Source organism: Schistocerca serialis, chromosome 2, assembly GCF_023864345.2.
Source record: "Schistocerca serialis cubense isolate TAMUIC-IGC-003099 chromosome 2, iqSchSeri2.2, whole genome shotgun sequence".
NCBI lineage: Eukaryota > Metazoa > Arthropoda > Insecta > Orthoptera > Acrididae > Schistocerca > Schistocerca serialis.
Genome location: NC_064639.1, coordinates 241,626,274 through 241,639,205, shown reverse-complemented (window position 1 = coordinate 241,639,205; position 12,932 = coordinate 241,626,274).

Here is a 12,932-nt window from a genome sequence, read left to right as displayed (position 1 = left end):
AACATGAGCAACTGTCTGTCGTTCCGCATCATAGTCACAAGGTGGTGATGAAGACTTGTTCCACTTGTGGAGAGTATTTTTGCATCTTCCATGGCCCAGTGGAAGGGTAGTCCAAATTGACTGAGGCTGGTCAAATCTAGGAGGTTTCTCCTGAATGGAAGGCACTTCCAGGCATTATGAACGACAGTTTCGTTGGCAACAGCGTTTCCATTCATCGATGGCACTGAATTCATTTTCAGTAAGTGTCCGGCAGAGATAAAAGTGAGATGTCTTGATATTATTCTATTTCACTACACAGGAAAAACTTCGTTCAATATTGGAAGGTCGTGGTTTGGAACATGATATTCACATAGTAGCGCACTCTTCCGTCTGAAATCAGGACGTGGAATACGATTCAAGGTAGATAACCAGCATGTGGGGTAGATCGTATTGACCCAGTAACAATGCGCATGGCTTAGTTAAATTGTACAGCTATCTTTTTCACATATGGACTATTAAACTATACAGATGCACAGTATTCTGCTGTTGAGTATATCGTCAAACTATTGATATTCGAGGGGTGTCTGCTGATGATCTCCATCTGGTTCCACTGAATTTATGGAGAGTGTTATTTCTGCTTTTATGCTTACCGGAAGTTCATGTCAAGTGCTCCTTAAAAGACAGCGTCCTGTCTAATGTGATCCCCAGGTACTTTGTATGCATTTTATAATAAAGTTTGTCTCCTACAAAATAAACATCAATTTGTCACAAGACGTGGACTCGCCCGGTTCTTTTTAGGACCGTCCAGCTATAAAAGTTAGACCTGTTATCAAGATCTATCGAATCAATACTGAAGGCTTCTGGCTTACACAAAAGCTGGAAACGATGACACATAGCTAGCGCTAACGTTTTTCTCTAGGAATAACACCAGTTTGTATGATTTACCTATTGAAACTTCATCTTTATTACGAAACGGAATAGCCTATAAACGAAACAAGTGTGATAGATACTTTGACTTTGTGGGGGCGGTAGCTGTTAGAAAGATACTTCAAGTTCTTCGGGACAGCATATTCAGTTGACGCAGCTAATAAGTAGCGCTTGCAAGCGTGCGTTGCCATTGGCTATTCATTTACTTTGTACAATTCACAAGAGAGAAAATATAATGCAGCGCAAATGTGGGTTTCAGACAGCGCCTAGAAACGATTCGAGCGGCAACCCACATGACTTCGCGGGCACGAATGGAACGTTACCAAATTCACAACCTTTCAGACCTGAATTTTGTATCTCTTTGATTCATTTACTACTTAGTGGTCCTTACAAGTGCTTTGAACAGCAAATTAATATCGCAGGTGTTTTCTTTTCTCCGAGTTTCTCTGGTAGGTAAAACGAAACAGTGTGGAAGCTAGAATGACTAGAACAGTGGCGTGTCTATACGCAATACTTTTGAAACTACAGTAAAAAACTTTTTACACGTGTCACTAGAAGCAAATTTGCTAATAAAAAATTAAAGGATGCGACACACAGAGATTTTTTAGTTACAACCAGATATGCTGAAACACAGGATGACTGTGAGCGAAAACCGGATCATCGAACGTGGCTACATCTCCCACCGAATCACTCGCTGTTGAAAGAAGTAATTCAGTCAAAGCACAGTAGATTTCAAAATGTCACAGCAGTATATTTTTTAGAAATATAAATTTAAATTGATGATCCCTTATTACCGAAATGCTTGTTCCAGTTACATTTATGAGACTTAGAAATGGTAAATTGAAATATGAATTGCAGTTATTCATTTCATGTAACATTTTATAAGCACTGATCGGAAGCACTGTAAAAGCTGCATCAAAAAATTCCCAACAGAGGAATCTCTGATAAGTTGTTACGTAAATAATAAAACTATCAATTCCTAGATTTTCTGCTCTGAGTTCAGCTTCCGATCACACAGTAACACAGTGAAGAACATCTTGACTATGATGTTAAAGCTTGGACACTGTCAGCCGCTACCATGTTTATATGAATCGATCGAAACACAAGAGAGCTTGGATATTTACGTGCTGTATCATCCTATTAGGGTTTTCACAGCTTACATTTCACGTTTTCGTACTAAGTCTTCTCGTTCATGCTGGACAATCTGTTTCCTTCGCTGTCAAAAGGTCTCAAAACATTTATTACGCAATCATATCGACCAAAACGATTGTTGTTTAGTTTTACAACAGAATTAAATTTGTCATTTTGGGTACAATCGCCAACCTGGGTTCACATTTGCTGATACGCTTTCTGCTCGCAAAATCTTTTTAAAAATTGAAATATATGGTTTGAACCCGAGACTAGCGTTCCACTTCAGAGATGGAGTATTGTTCTCGCTCTAGTGTGTTGTCCTCAGCCTTCACTCATAATCATTAGTAAAACAGTAATACTTGTCGCAGCACCGAGCCGCTTAAAAGGTGTTATTGATCAGACGTGTTTAAGAAATGGGACTGGTATTCGGGAAGAATGGGATTCTCCCACTCATCTTGATTTCAGTTTTCTTTGGTTCCTCTATGCATACGATTGCTGGTCCTCTTGAACGACGCTATTGTTTAATCCTTCCAACGCGTTGTTCAAACCGGCCCTGTGCTCAGTCTGTTTCATAACATACGTCTACCACGTTGACAAACAGTGGCGTTCCAATGGGTCATCTCTTTAGGTGACAACTGTGTTTTACACATGACATAAAGTCTCAATTCGTACCGAAATAGCACTTAGCATTAAACTCGGTTCGCTTGGCATACCGTATAAAACCTCTCATACAAATCTCTGCTGTGACATGACAGTATCGCAATTTTCCCCTGTCAGCAACTGAGAAAGAAACCAATTTATAAATCCCGACAATTGTAAACTGGTCGGATACCTTCGTCCTTGCTTCTGCAACACTGTGTTATTTAACTCTAACAATATAACTGACGGAGCCCACACAAAAATAAATGCTTAGGACTCACCATGTTTATTGTACATTAATGAGCTGAAACATTACGTCCACTGCCAACCAAGCGTTTAGATTTCTCCTGGTGAGGTTCCAGGCACGTGACTCCGCAAGGAAAATGAATACAAGCAGTGCAGATACGTTTGGAAATTATTTCAACGACAAGAGGGGCTTCATTTTGCGAATTGCACATTTTAGTTTAAAACTTGTAGAGCCCTACAATTTGGCTATTGATGTTTGGATAGGAGAAGCCAACAGAAAATTTGCTGCTCTGTGGAGCACTAGTGTGAACGGATGTGCTTTAGACGTTTTAGTTGCAAGTATCGTTCAAATTCTAAAGGTGGCAGGGGTAAAATACAGGGAGCGAAAAGCTATTTACAATTTGTACAGAAACCAGATGGCAGTTATAAGAGTCGAGGGACACGAAAGGGAAGCAGTGGTTGGGAAGGGAGTAAGACAGGGTTGTAGCCTCTCCCAGATGTTGTTCAATCTGTATATTGAGCAAGCAGTAAAGGAAACAAAAGAAAAATTCGGAGTAGGTATTAAAATCCATGGAGAATAAATAAAAACTTTGAGGTTCGCCGATGACATTGTAATTCTGTCAGAGACAGCAAAGGACTTGGAAGAGCAGTTGAATGGAATGGACAGTGTCTTGAAAGGAGGATATAAGATGAACGTCAACAAAAGCAAAACGAGGATAATGGAATGTTGTCGAATTAAGTCGGGTGATGCTGAGGGAATTAGATTAGGAAATGAGACACTTAAAGTAGTAAAGTAGTTTTGCTATTTGGGGAGCAAAATAACTGATGATGGTCGAAGTAGAGAGGATATAAAATGTAGACTGGCAATGGCAAGGAAAGCTTTTCTGAAGAACAGAAATTTGTTAACATCGAGTATACATTTAAGTGTCAGGAAGTCATTTCAGAAAGTATTTGCGTGGAGTGTAGCCATGTATGGAAGTGAAACGTGGACGATAAATGGTTTGGACAAGAAGAGAATAGAAGCATTCGAAATGTGGTGCTACAGAAGAATGCTGAAGATTAGATGGGTAGATCACGTAACTGATGAGGAAGTACTGAATAGGATTGGGGAGAAGAGAAGTTTGTGGCACAACTTGACCAGAAGACGGGATCGGTTGCTAGGACATGTTCTGAGGCATCAAGGGATCACCAATTTAGTATTGGAGGGCAGCGTGGAGGGTAAAAATCGTAGAGGGAGACCAAGAGATGAATACACTAAGCAGATTCAGAAGGATGTAGATTGCAGCAGGTACTGGGAGATGAAGAAGCTTGCACAGGATAGAGTAGCATGGAGAGCTGCATCAAACCAGTCTCAGGACTGAAGACCACAACAACAACATCGTTAATGGTGTGTCAATATTCATACACGAGATGTGTTCGGTAAATAATGCAACACATTTTTTTCCGTAACCAGGTTGGTTTTGTTCAGGATTCCAATACGCCATGTTACTCCCCCACTCTTTTGGCTACGAATCTCCATTCAATACGATGGCGTTACGGCACCTTCCCGGTAGGGCCTATATGTCCGCATGATTCCATTCTCCTGGACGACGTCGGAGCGAACGTCTTGCTGCGTCAATAACCTTCCCATCATCCAGTACTGCTTTCCGCGGAGCGTGTCCATCACTGAGCCAGTGGACCTCGGAAGGTGCGAGACGCGAGCTGTATGGTGGATAAGAAAGCAACAGTCAAATTAAGTTTTGTGAGCTCCTCCCAGGTGGTCAGATTTTCGTGAGCCCTTGCGTCGTGTGGAGAGGGAGAAGTTCGTACGCGTGTTTCTGGCGAAGAACACGCTGAAGTCGTTTCTTAAATTTCTCGATGGCAGCACAATACACTTCAATTAATGGTTGGACCACGAGGGAGGACATGAAACAGAATAACCCCTTCAGTCGCAGAAGACCGTGTTCGTGGTCTTACCAGTTGAGGGTACGGCTTTGAACTTTTTCTTCTGAGAAGAGGTGGTGCGGCGCCACTCCATAGACTGCCGTTTTGTTTCCAGTTTGAAACGACGATATTCTATGTATAACTGTCTCTATCAGCCTCGTAGGGCGCAAGCGAGTCCTTCGTTGCTCTGTGTCGTCTTCTGTTAGGAGGCGAGGGAGCTTTGAGTACCCCGTCCGGTGGGTGAATGTGTCATCACTACCAAGAGAGACGCCCAGTTGCGCAGCGAGGTGTTTGTGATTCGTCGAGCACCTCGAATGAGGGTGTCCGCACGTTCCAATATTACAGGAGTCACAGCCGTGTGCGGCAGGACGACTAGCGGGAGATGGGAGAGTTTGTGCGACTCGGTTGCGATGATGACAGATACCTCGCCCAACGACTCAATGTGCTTTTGTTCACTGCCAGGTCTTCGTAGAAAGAGCCAACGAATACCTGCAATGCTCTCTACATCTACATCTACATACATACTCCGCAATCCACCATACGGTGCGTGGCGGAGGATACCTCGTTCCACAACTAGCATCTTCTCTCCCTGTTCCACTCCCAAACAGAACGAGGGAAAAATGACTGCCTATATGCCTCTGTACGAGCCCTAATCTCTCTTATCTTATCTTTGTGGTGTTTCCGCGAAATGTAAGTTGGCGTCTGTAAAATTGTACCGCAGTCAGCTTCAAATGCTGGTTCTCTAAATTTCCTCAGTAGCGATTCACGAAAAGAACGCCTCCTTTCCTCTAGAGACTCCCACCCGAGTTGCTGAAGCATTTCCGTAACACTCGCATGATGATCAAACCTACCAGTAACAAATCTAGCAGCCCGCCTCTGAGTTGCTTCTGTGTCCTCCCTTGATCCGAACTGATAGGGTTTCCAAACGCTCGAGCAGTATTCAAGAATAGGTCGTATTAGTGTTTTATAAGCGGTCTCCTTTACAGATGAACCACATCTTCCCAAAATTCTACCAATGAACCGAAGACGACTATCCGCCTTCCCCACAACTGCCATTACATGCTTGTCCCACTTCATATCGCTCTGCAATGTTACGCGCAAGTATTTAATCGACGGGACTGTGTCAAGCGCTATACTACTAATGTATTCAAACATTATAGGATTCTTTTTCCTATTCATCTGTATTAATTTACATTTATCTATATTTAGAGTTAGGTGCCATTCCTTACACCAATCACAAATCCTATCCAAGTCATCTTGTATCCTCCTACAGTCACTTAACGGCGACACCTTCCCGTACACCACAGCATCATCAGCAAACAGCCGCACATTGCTATCCACCCTACCCAAAAGATCATTTATTTAGATAGAAAATAACAGCTGACCTACCACACTGCCCTGGGGCACTCCAGATGATACCCTCACCTCCGATGAACACTCACCATCGAGGACAACGTACTGGGTTCTATTACTTAAGAAGTCTTCGAGCCATTCACGTACTTGGGAACCAGTCCCATATGCTCGTACCTTAGCTCTGGTTTTCCGCCTGAAAGCAGCTTTCCGCTTGGAACGCACCTCCGTTACAGACGCCAAGGCTACGTATAGTGCCACGACCTATCGGAACTTCGTGAAACTATACGGGTTGAAGCGGAAACACCCCACCATTTCCCACAGAAAATTACGCATTTTTTCAACCAAAATTGGTTGAGGAAAAAATTGTGTTGTGTTATTTATTTGACGCCCCTCCTATTTTAGTGAATACTGCTTCCCGGCAGTAAGTACTTAGGTTCACGATACGTCGTATCCAGGCGACATGGCGCCGTGAAGCCTTGCCTCCCAGCCACGGCCGGCCCCGGCCTGGGAGTGCCATAAGGCACGCGCGCCCGCCTCCGCGGCGGCAGGGTGCGTCCCCCCGCCCACTGCGGACCTCGCCGCCTCGCAGCTCACCAATGGCGCAGCGTGGGTGGGCGACGCCGCTGAATTACGATGCGGCCGCGGCGATCCAGCCGCCAGCATCCGCCAGCGCGCCGCGCCTGCTAAATGGTGGCTCCGGCGAGTTGCTGTCGCGCAACATCGCACACAGCGCTCAGCACCACCAAGTTATTTCCAAGGGGATATTTCTCACAGCCCCATAGGCACAGGGAACCTTTGATGAACTGCGAACATCATTCACATACCTATTTACCGTACCACCTTTAATCCTAAATGGGACAAATATCAACTTCTCTCCATCAGCAAAGAGTCTAGGAGCAATAGCCGGCCGGTGTGGCCGAGCGGTTCTAGGCGCTTCAGTCTGGAACCTCGAGACCACTACGGTCGCAGGTTCGAATCCTGCCTCTAGCATGGATGTGTCTTACATCCTTAGGTTAGTTATGATTAAGTAGTTCTAAGTTCTAGGGGACTGATGACCTCAGATGTTAAGTCCCATAGTGCTCAGAGCCATTTGATCCATTTCTAGGGGTAATAACAGACGAAAATCTAAATTGGACGCACGACATAACAGGACCATTGGGACCATTGCTTATCACAATAGATATAAATGACCTAGTAGATAGTGTAGGAAGTTCCATGCGGCTTTTTTCGGATGATGCTGTAGTATACAGAGAAGTTGCAGCAATAGAAAAATTGCAGCGAAATGCAGGAACATCTGCAGCGGGTAGGCACTTGGTGCAGGGAGTGGCAACTGACCCTTAACATAGACAAATGTAATGTATTGCGAATACATAGAAAGAAGGATCCTTTATTGTATGATTATATGATAGTGGAACAAACACTGATAGCAGTTACTGCTGTAAAATATCTGGGAGTATGCGTGCGGAACGATTTGAAGTGGTATGATCATATAAAATTAATTGTTGGTAAGACGGGTGCCAGGTTGAGATTCATTGGGAGAGTGCTTAGAAAATGTAGTCCATCAACAAAGGAGGTGGCTTACACAACACTCGTTCGACCTATACTTGAGTATTGCTCATCAGTGTGGGATCCGTACCAGGTCGGGTTGACGGAGGAGATAGAGAAGATCCAAAGAAGAGCGGCGCGTTTCGTCACAGGGTTATTTGGTAAGCGTGATAGTGTTACGGAGATGTTTAGCAAACTCAAGTGGCAGACTCTGCAAGAGAGGCGCTCTGCATCGCGGTGTAGCTTGCTGTCCAGGTTTCGAGAGGGTGCGTTTCTGGATGAGGTATCGAATATATTGCTTCTCCCTATTTATACCTCCTGAGGAGATCACGAATGTAAAATTAGAGAGATTCGAGCGCGCACGGAGCCTTTCCGGCAGTCGTTCTTCCCGCGAACCATACGCGACTGGAACAGGAAAGGGAGGTAATGACAGTTGCACGTAAAGTGACCTCCGCCACACACCATTGTGTGGCTTGAGGAGTATAAATGTATGTGTAGATGTAGATATAAAATGTTCAAAATGACAACAACGTAACTCCAGTGAACAAAAAAGTCATCAGCATCTCTCCATGCCCTTCAAAATTATAAAAAGCTCTTCCCTGTTGACCTGAAAAAGAAATTTGTACATTCACTTATATTTCCAATTATGGATTACAGCTATGTTGGATTTCCAGAATGTCTCACAAGCAACTTGCAAGCAAACTGCGTGCTTATGGAATATCGTCCCAGTTTTGCCTTGTATTCATCATTTCCTGTCAGTGATGTCATAGTTCTTAGTAACTGACGGAAAGTCATCGAGTTAAACAGAAGTGGTTTCTGACGTTGCCCAGTGTGGTGTTACACGCCCTCTGGCGTTCCTTGTCTGCATACACGTCTTAATTTGTTTCCAGATGATGATGTCGTTTATCGTCTAGTAAAGTCACCAGAAGATCAAAACAAATTGCAAAACGATTTAGAAAAGAAATCTGTAAAGTGTGAAAATTGGTATTTCACCCTAAATAGTGAAAAGTGTGAGGTCATCTACATGAATGCTGAAAGGAATTGGGTAAACTTCGGTTACACGATAAATTAATCAAATCTGAAGGCCGTAAATTCAACTGAACACCTACAATTATTTCTATAGCTTCTCTGAACAAGAGGATGTGATAGCTCTTCTTTACAGTCAAGAACTTCTTTGTCGGCGAATTTTACTATGTGGCCGGTCTCATACAGCTCGTGCTCTGCCACGGCCGATTTTTCCACCTGCCCCAACCTGCAATGTCGCCTGTTTTTGGTGGTCCTGGTGTTGACTGATCGTCCCGACATTGCAGCATAGACTTTTCTGCATGTCCATGGTATCTCGTATATTCCCGACAATTCAAGTGGGTCCCTTTTCTCCTTTCTAGATCTGAGAAACTCTTTGATCTTCTTTGTCGGTTTGTATATAGTCTTTACACCGTGTTTGCGCAATACAGGCCCATTCTGTCTCTTCGTCGAGTGTTTGTCTCTGTAACAGTCCTTCTGTACTTCCTGATGGAGTACCCATTGCACAAAAAAAAAAAAAAAAAGATCTTCAAATGGCTCTAAGCACTTATGGGACTTAACATCTGAGGTCAGCAGTCCCCTAGACTTAGAACTTCTTAAACCTAAGTCCTAAGTAACCTAAGGACATCACACACATCCATGCCCCAGCCAGGATTCGAACCTGCGACCGTAGCAGCAGCACGGTTCCGGACTGAAGCGCCTAGAACAGCTCAGTCGCAACGGCCGTCTACCCATTGCTCCTCATAACGGTTTCCAGGTGTCGTATCTCGCGTGTGAGGTGTTGGGGTTTACATATTTGTCTTTTTAGCGTTACGAGCCTATTACTCATACCACTTTTCCGGCTCAGGTGGTGCTCTGAATGTTTGTGCAGGTATCGTTCCGTGTTTGTCGGTTTTCGATACACGCTGTGTCCCAGATTTTCACCATCCCTTGTGACCAGCACATCTAGAAGGGGTAGCTATTTGTCCTTTTCTACTTCCATGGTAAATTTTATGCTGGCATGGGGGCTGTTCAAGTGTCTTAGGAAACTACCAAGCTGTTCTTCACCATGACTCCACATACCGAAGATATCATCGACGTATGCGTATCATACGTTAAGTTTAAAAGGTGCCGAGTCCAGTGCCTGCGCTTCAAAATGTTACACGAAGAAGTTGCCCACCACTGGACATAGTGGACTACCCACGGCAGGATGTTGTAGAATATGGTGTACGGATAGTCCGCCGCCTCTCCGCACGTTCACCTGTTTGAAAGGACCCAAGATAACATAAAAGCCCAAATAGGACTTGAAATGTTGTGTGACGTAGATGGTGTCTGTGACGGCACTTGTTTTGGTACAGCCGTACTGCCCCTCTACCGTTTCCATCTGCTTGGCAGTACATAAACACCATCTTGGCTTGTTCGCGACATTCATACACGGCCATTCTGCTACTTTGAACACGCTACGTCAATCACATAACCTGCAACACACAAGGAACATACGACAAGTGATCTGAAGAACGTTTATTCGTCAGCGCCATCTACCATGGTAGCGATGCATTTCCGGACAGATGTTCATAGGACCTATCCACAATATCCAGTCAGGAATTCGTCCCAGCAGTGTGTCGGTTTTATTAATGTTCAGCCTGTGTACACAACATTAATGAAGCAAACTTCAAGAAATGAACAAATTTGATGTGAAAAAGGGTCACTGTACAACTACTTCAGAACGAAGTTGTTTACGTCTCAGCAAAAATGAGCAGTCTTTAACACAAAGGAGAGTAGCCACAACGTCTAGATGGAGTTCCTTTGACGATTTCCGGATTCCCAGACAGTGAAACGTAACTCGCTGCCATAGATAATAATGGGTATAGTACCATTCAACGGAGTATTACAAGACGTCGTCTTACCCTAAGAAAATCAGCTGTCGTAATAAAGAATCCATCGAGTAATTTATGCTCCCAGCCACCAGTGTAGAATTAAAGATGCTGAAACTCTCAACTGTCACATATTTCTGGCATGTGGGATGTACGTCAACAAAGAAAACAGTCACTTTAAGAAAAAGGGCGCATGAGTACTTATAAACTGATGACATATTAACTGATTTGACTAAAGCTAGATTCCGTTACTAGTGAAATTGTTAATCTTCAAAAGCCCGTAAGAAAATAGATTTCGTTCATATCTGTGGAAAACAGAAATACCTGTTTATAGAAATCAATTTTACTTGGACGAAGTGCATTAAACTGTAAAATATAAAGGGGGTTTCTTTTGATAAAGTCTTTCCGCTGTACTGTAACGAATTAAGTAGTCATGGACACAATTTTCACAACACTGCATCTGGTACCGTAGTGTTGAAGAGAGTTTCACTCATAATCGACTTCAGTATTTGCATGTTAATTTCTTATCTATTACGCACGACTGTAGTGCGTTATAGAAAGAAATATATTTGTGCAGTCGATTAATTATAAATGGCATGCCATTGTTATGGTTACATAACTCATGCAACCACAGGTTGAACTTAATAATTACAATACTAAGAATCAGCTAATTCAAATAAATTTGCTAACATTCAAGAACTCGATGTGCAGTATCAGTGTCGTATCTTCCTCGCACTCATTCCACTTTTATAAAGTAAATACCCACTGCTCGAAAACAAAAGCGGTACGCACGGAGGATCTCAGGAAACGTCTACCAATTAATTCAGTTCTTTCTCGGAGAGGAGCGGACTGTGGCCGTGGATTTACTGCTTCATAAACAAAGACGAGGCACTTCTTGCAGCCATGGAGAGCACGCGTGACTTGCCCGTAACAGAGCCCATTACCTTAAACAGTAGAATTCAATTTTCCCCAAACAGAATCGTTCCCGCGGCGTTCTTCTTTTATTTATTTTTTTTGTCTGCTTACGCTCCACCGCTCCTGACGGCTAGTCCCCGCAGAAGGAACTCAGCCGACCGTAAATCGATTGTTGTTACATTGTATTTGCTCTCTTTATAGCAGACTGTGAAACTTTTAAAGAACGCAGCAAGTGATCCCTCGATAGAGAGCTCATATCACAGAAATTACGCGAGCCTCTGGATTCCTGTCGTCTACATCATTTTCCAAGTTGTGGGTGGGAAAAAAGTCAAGCACCGCCTCTCAGTGACTGAGGATTAATCAGTTACCAACTGAGGAAGACGCGCTTCGCTTGCTCTTCATTTTCATTTGTTGTCTGAGAACAATGCACACGATTCATGACATCATGAAAACGGACATTCAAAAATTGTAAATATATTAGTATTTCACGCTCAAAAATGTTCTCGAATGCTCAAAAATACACTTAAGTACTCTGAAGCATTCAGACTCTTGCAGAAAGTCTCAATCGATCCTCTTCTCTAATTTCATCTCCAAACCACATTCATGTTTCCCTGAAAGGCTCTAATCGATTTCCAAAAGTATACTGACATCAAAGTTTCATCATCGTCTGTATATAGCCTTCTGAACTGGAGTGCATGCCCACCACAACAAGATAATGGAGTAAGCAAGAGTTTTCTCGAAGATGCTTCAACTATTTGGAACATTCTTGAACATTCTGAAAAAGTGTAGAACATTCTAGAACATTCTCGAATCTTCTGGAAGATTCTTTAATTCTCTTGAACATCCTCGAAACTCCTGGAATATCCTGCAACGTTCTGAAACATCCCCCAACGTACCTCAACATTCCAGAAGGAACCTTCTGACCAGTGTCTGTCACTTCGGCACTCTATTTCCAGCTGCTTCACTGACTCCCACTGTTGCTACATCCTTTTCTTGACAACCATGTCTTCGAATCCAACCCTTGAAGTTCCAAGCCAATACCTTCTACATCGATGGGGAATGGAGGGATACCAAACAATGTAAGTCCATGGGAATGCAGATGTTGGTTGCAGAGTTATAGCGACAAGCTAGGAAGAAGTAATCTTACATTTTTATTATACATACTGATCTCACGTTGTAAACACTGTACCACTGACTGTAGCGGTGTCTGAAACAGAAAACTATCAGATCAGTACAAACCGCAGTACTTCATTAGAAGACGTCCACACTACCAGAATAATTCCTTCCTCTAAATAAGCAACGACTTTTCCAATCTCTCCTGTACATTTCCTGCATAATATGCTAACGGGAGACTTAACCGTCGGAGAATATGGTTCAAATGGCTCTGAGCACTATGGG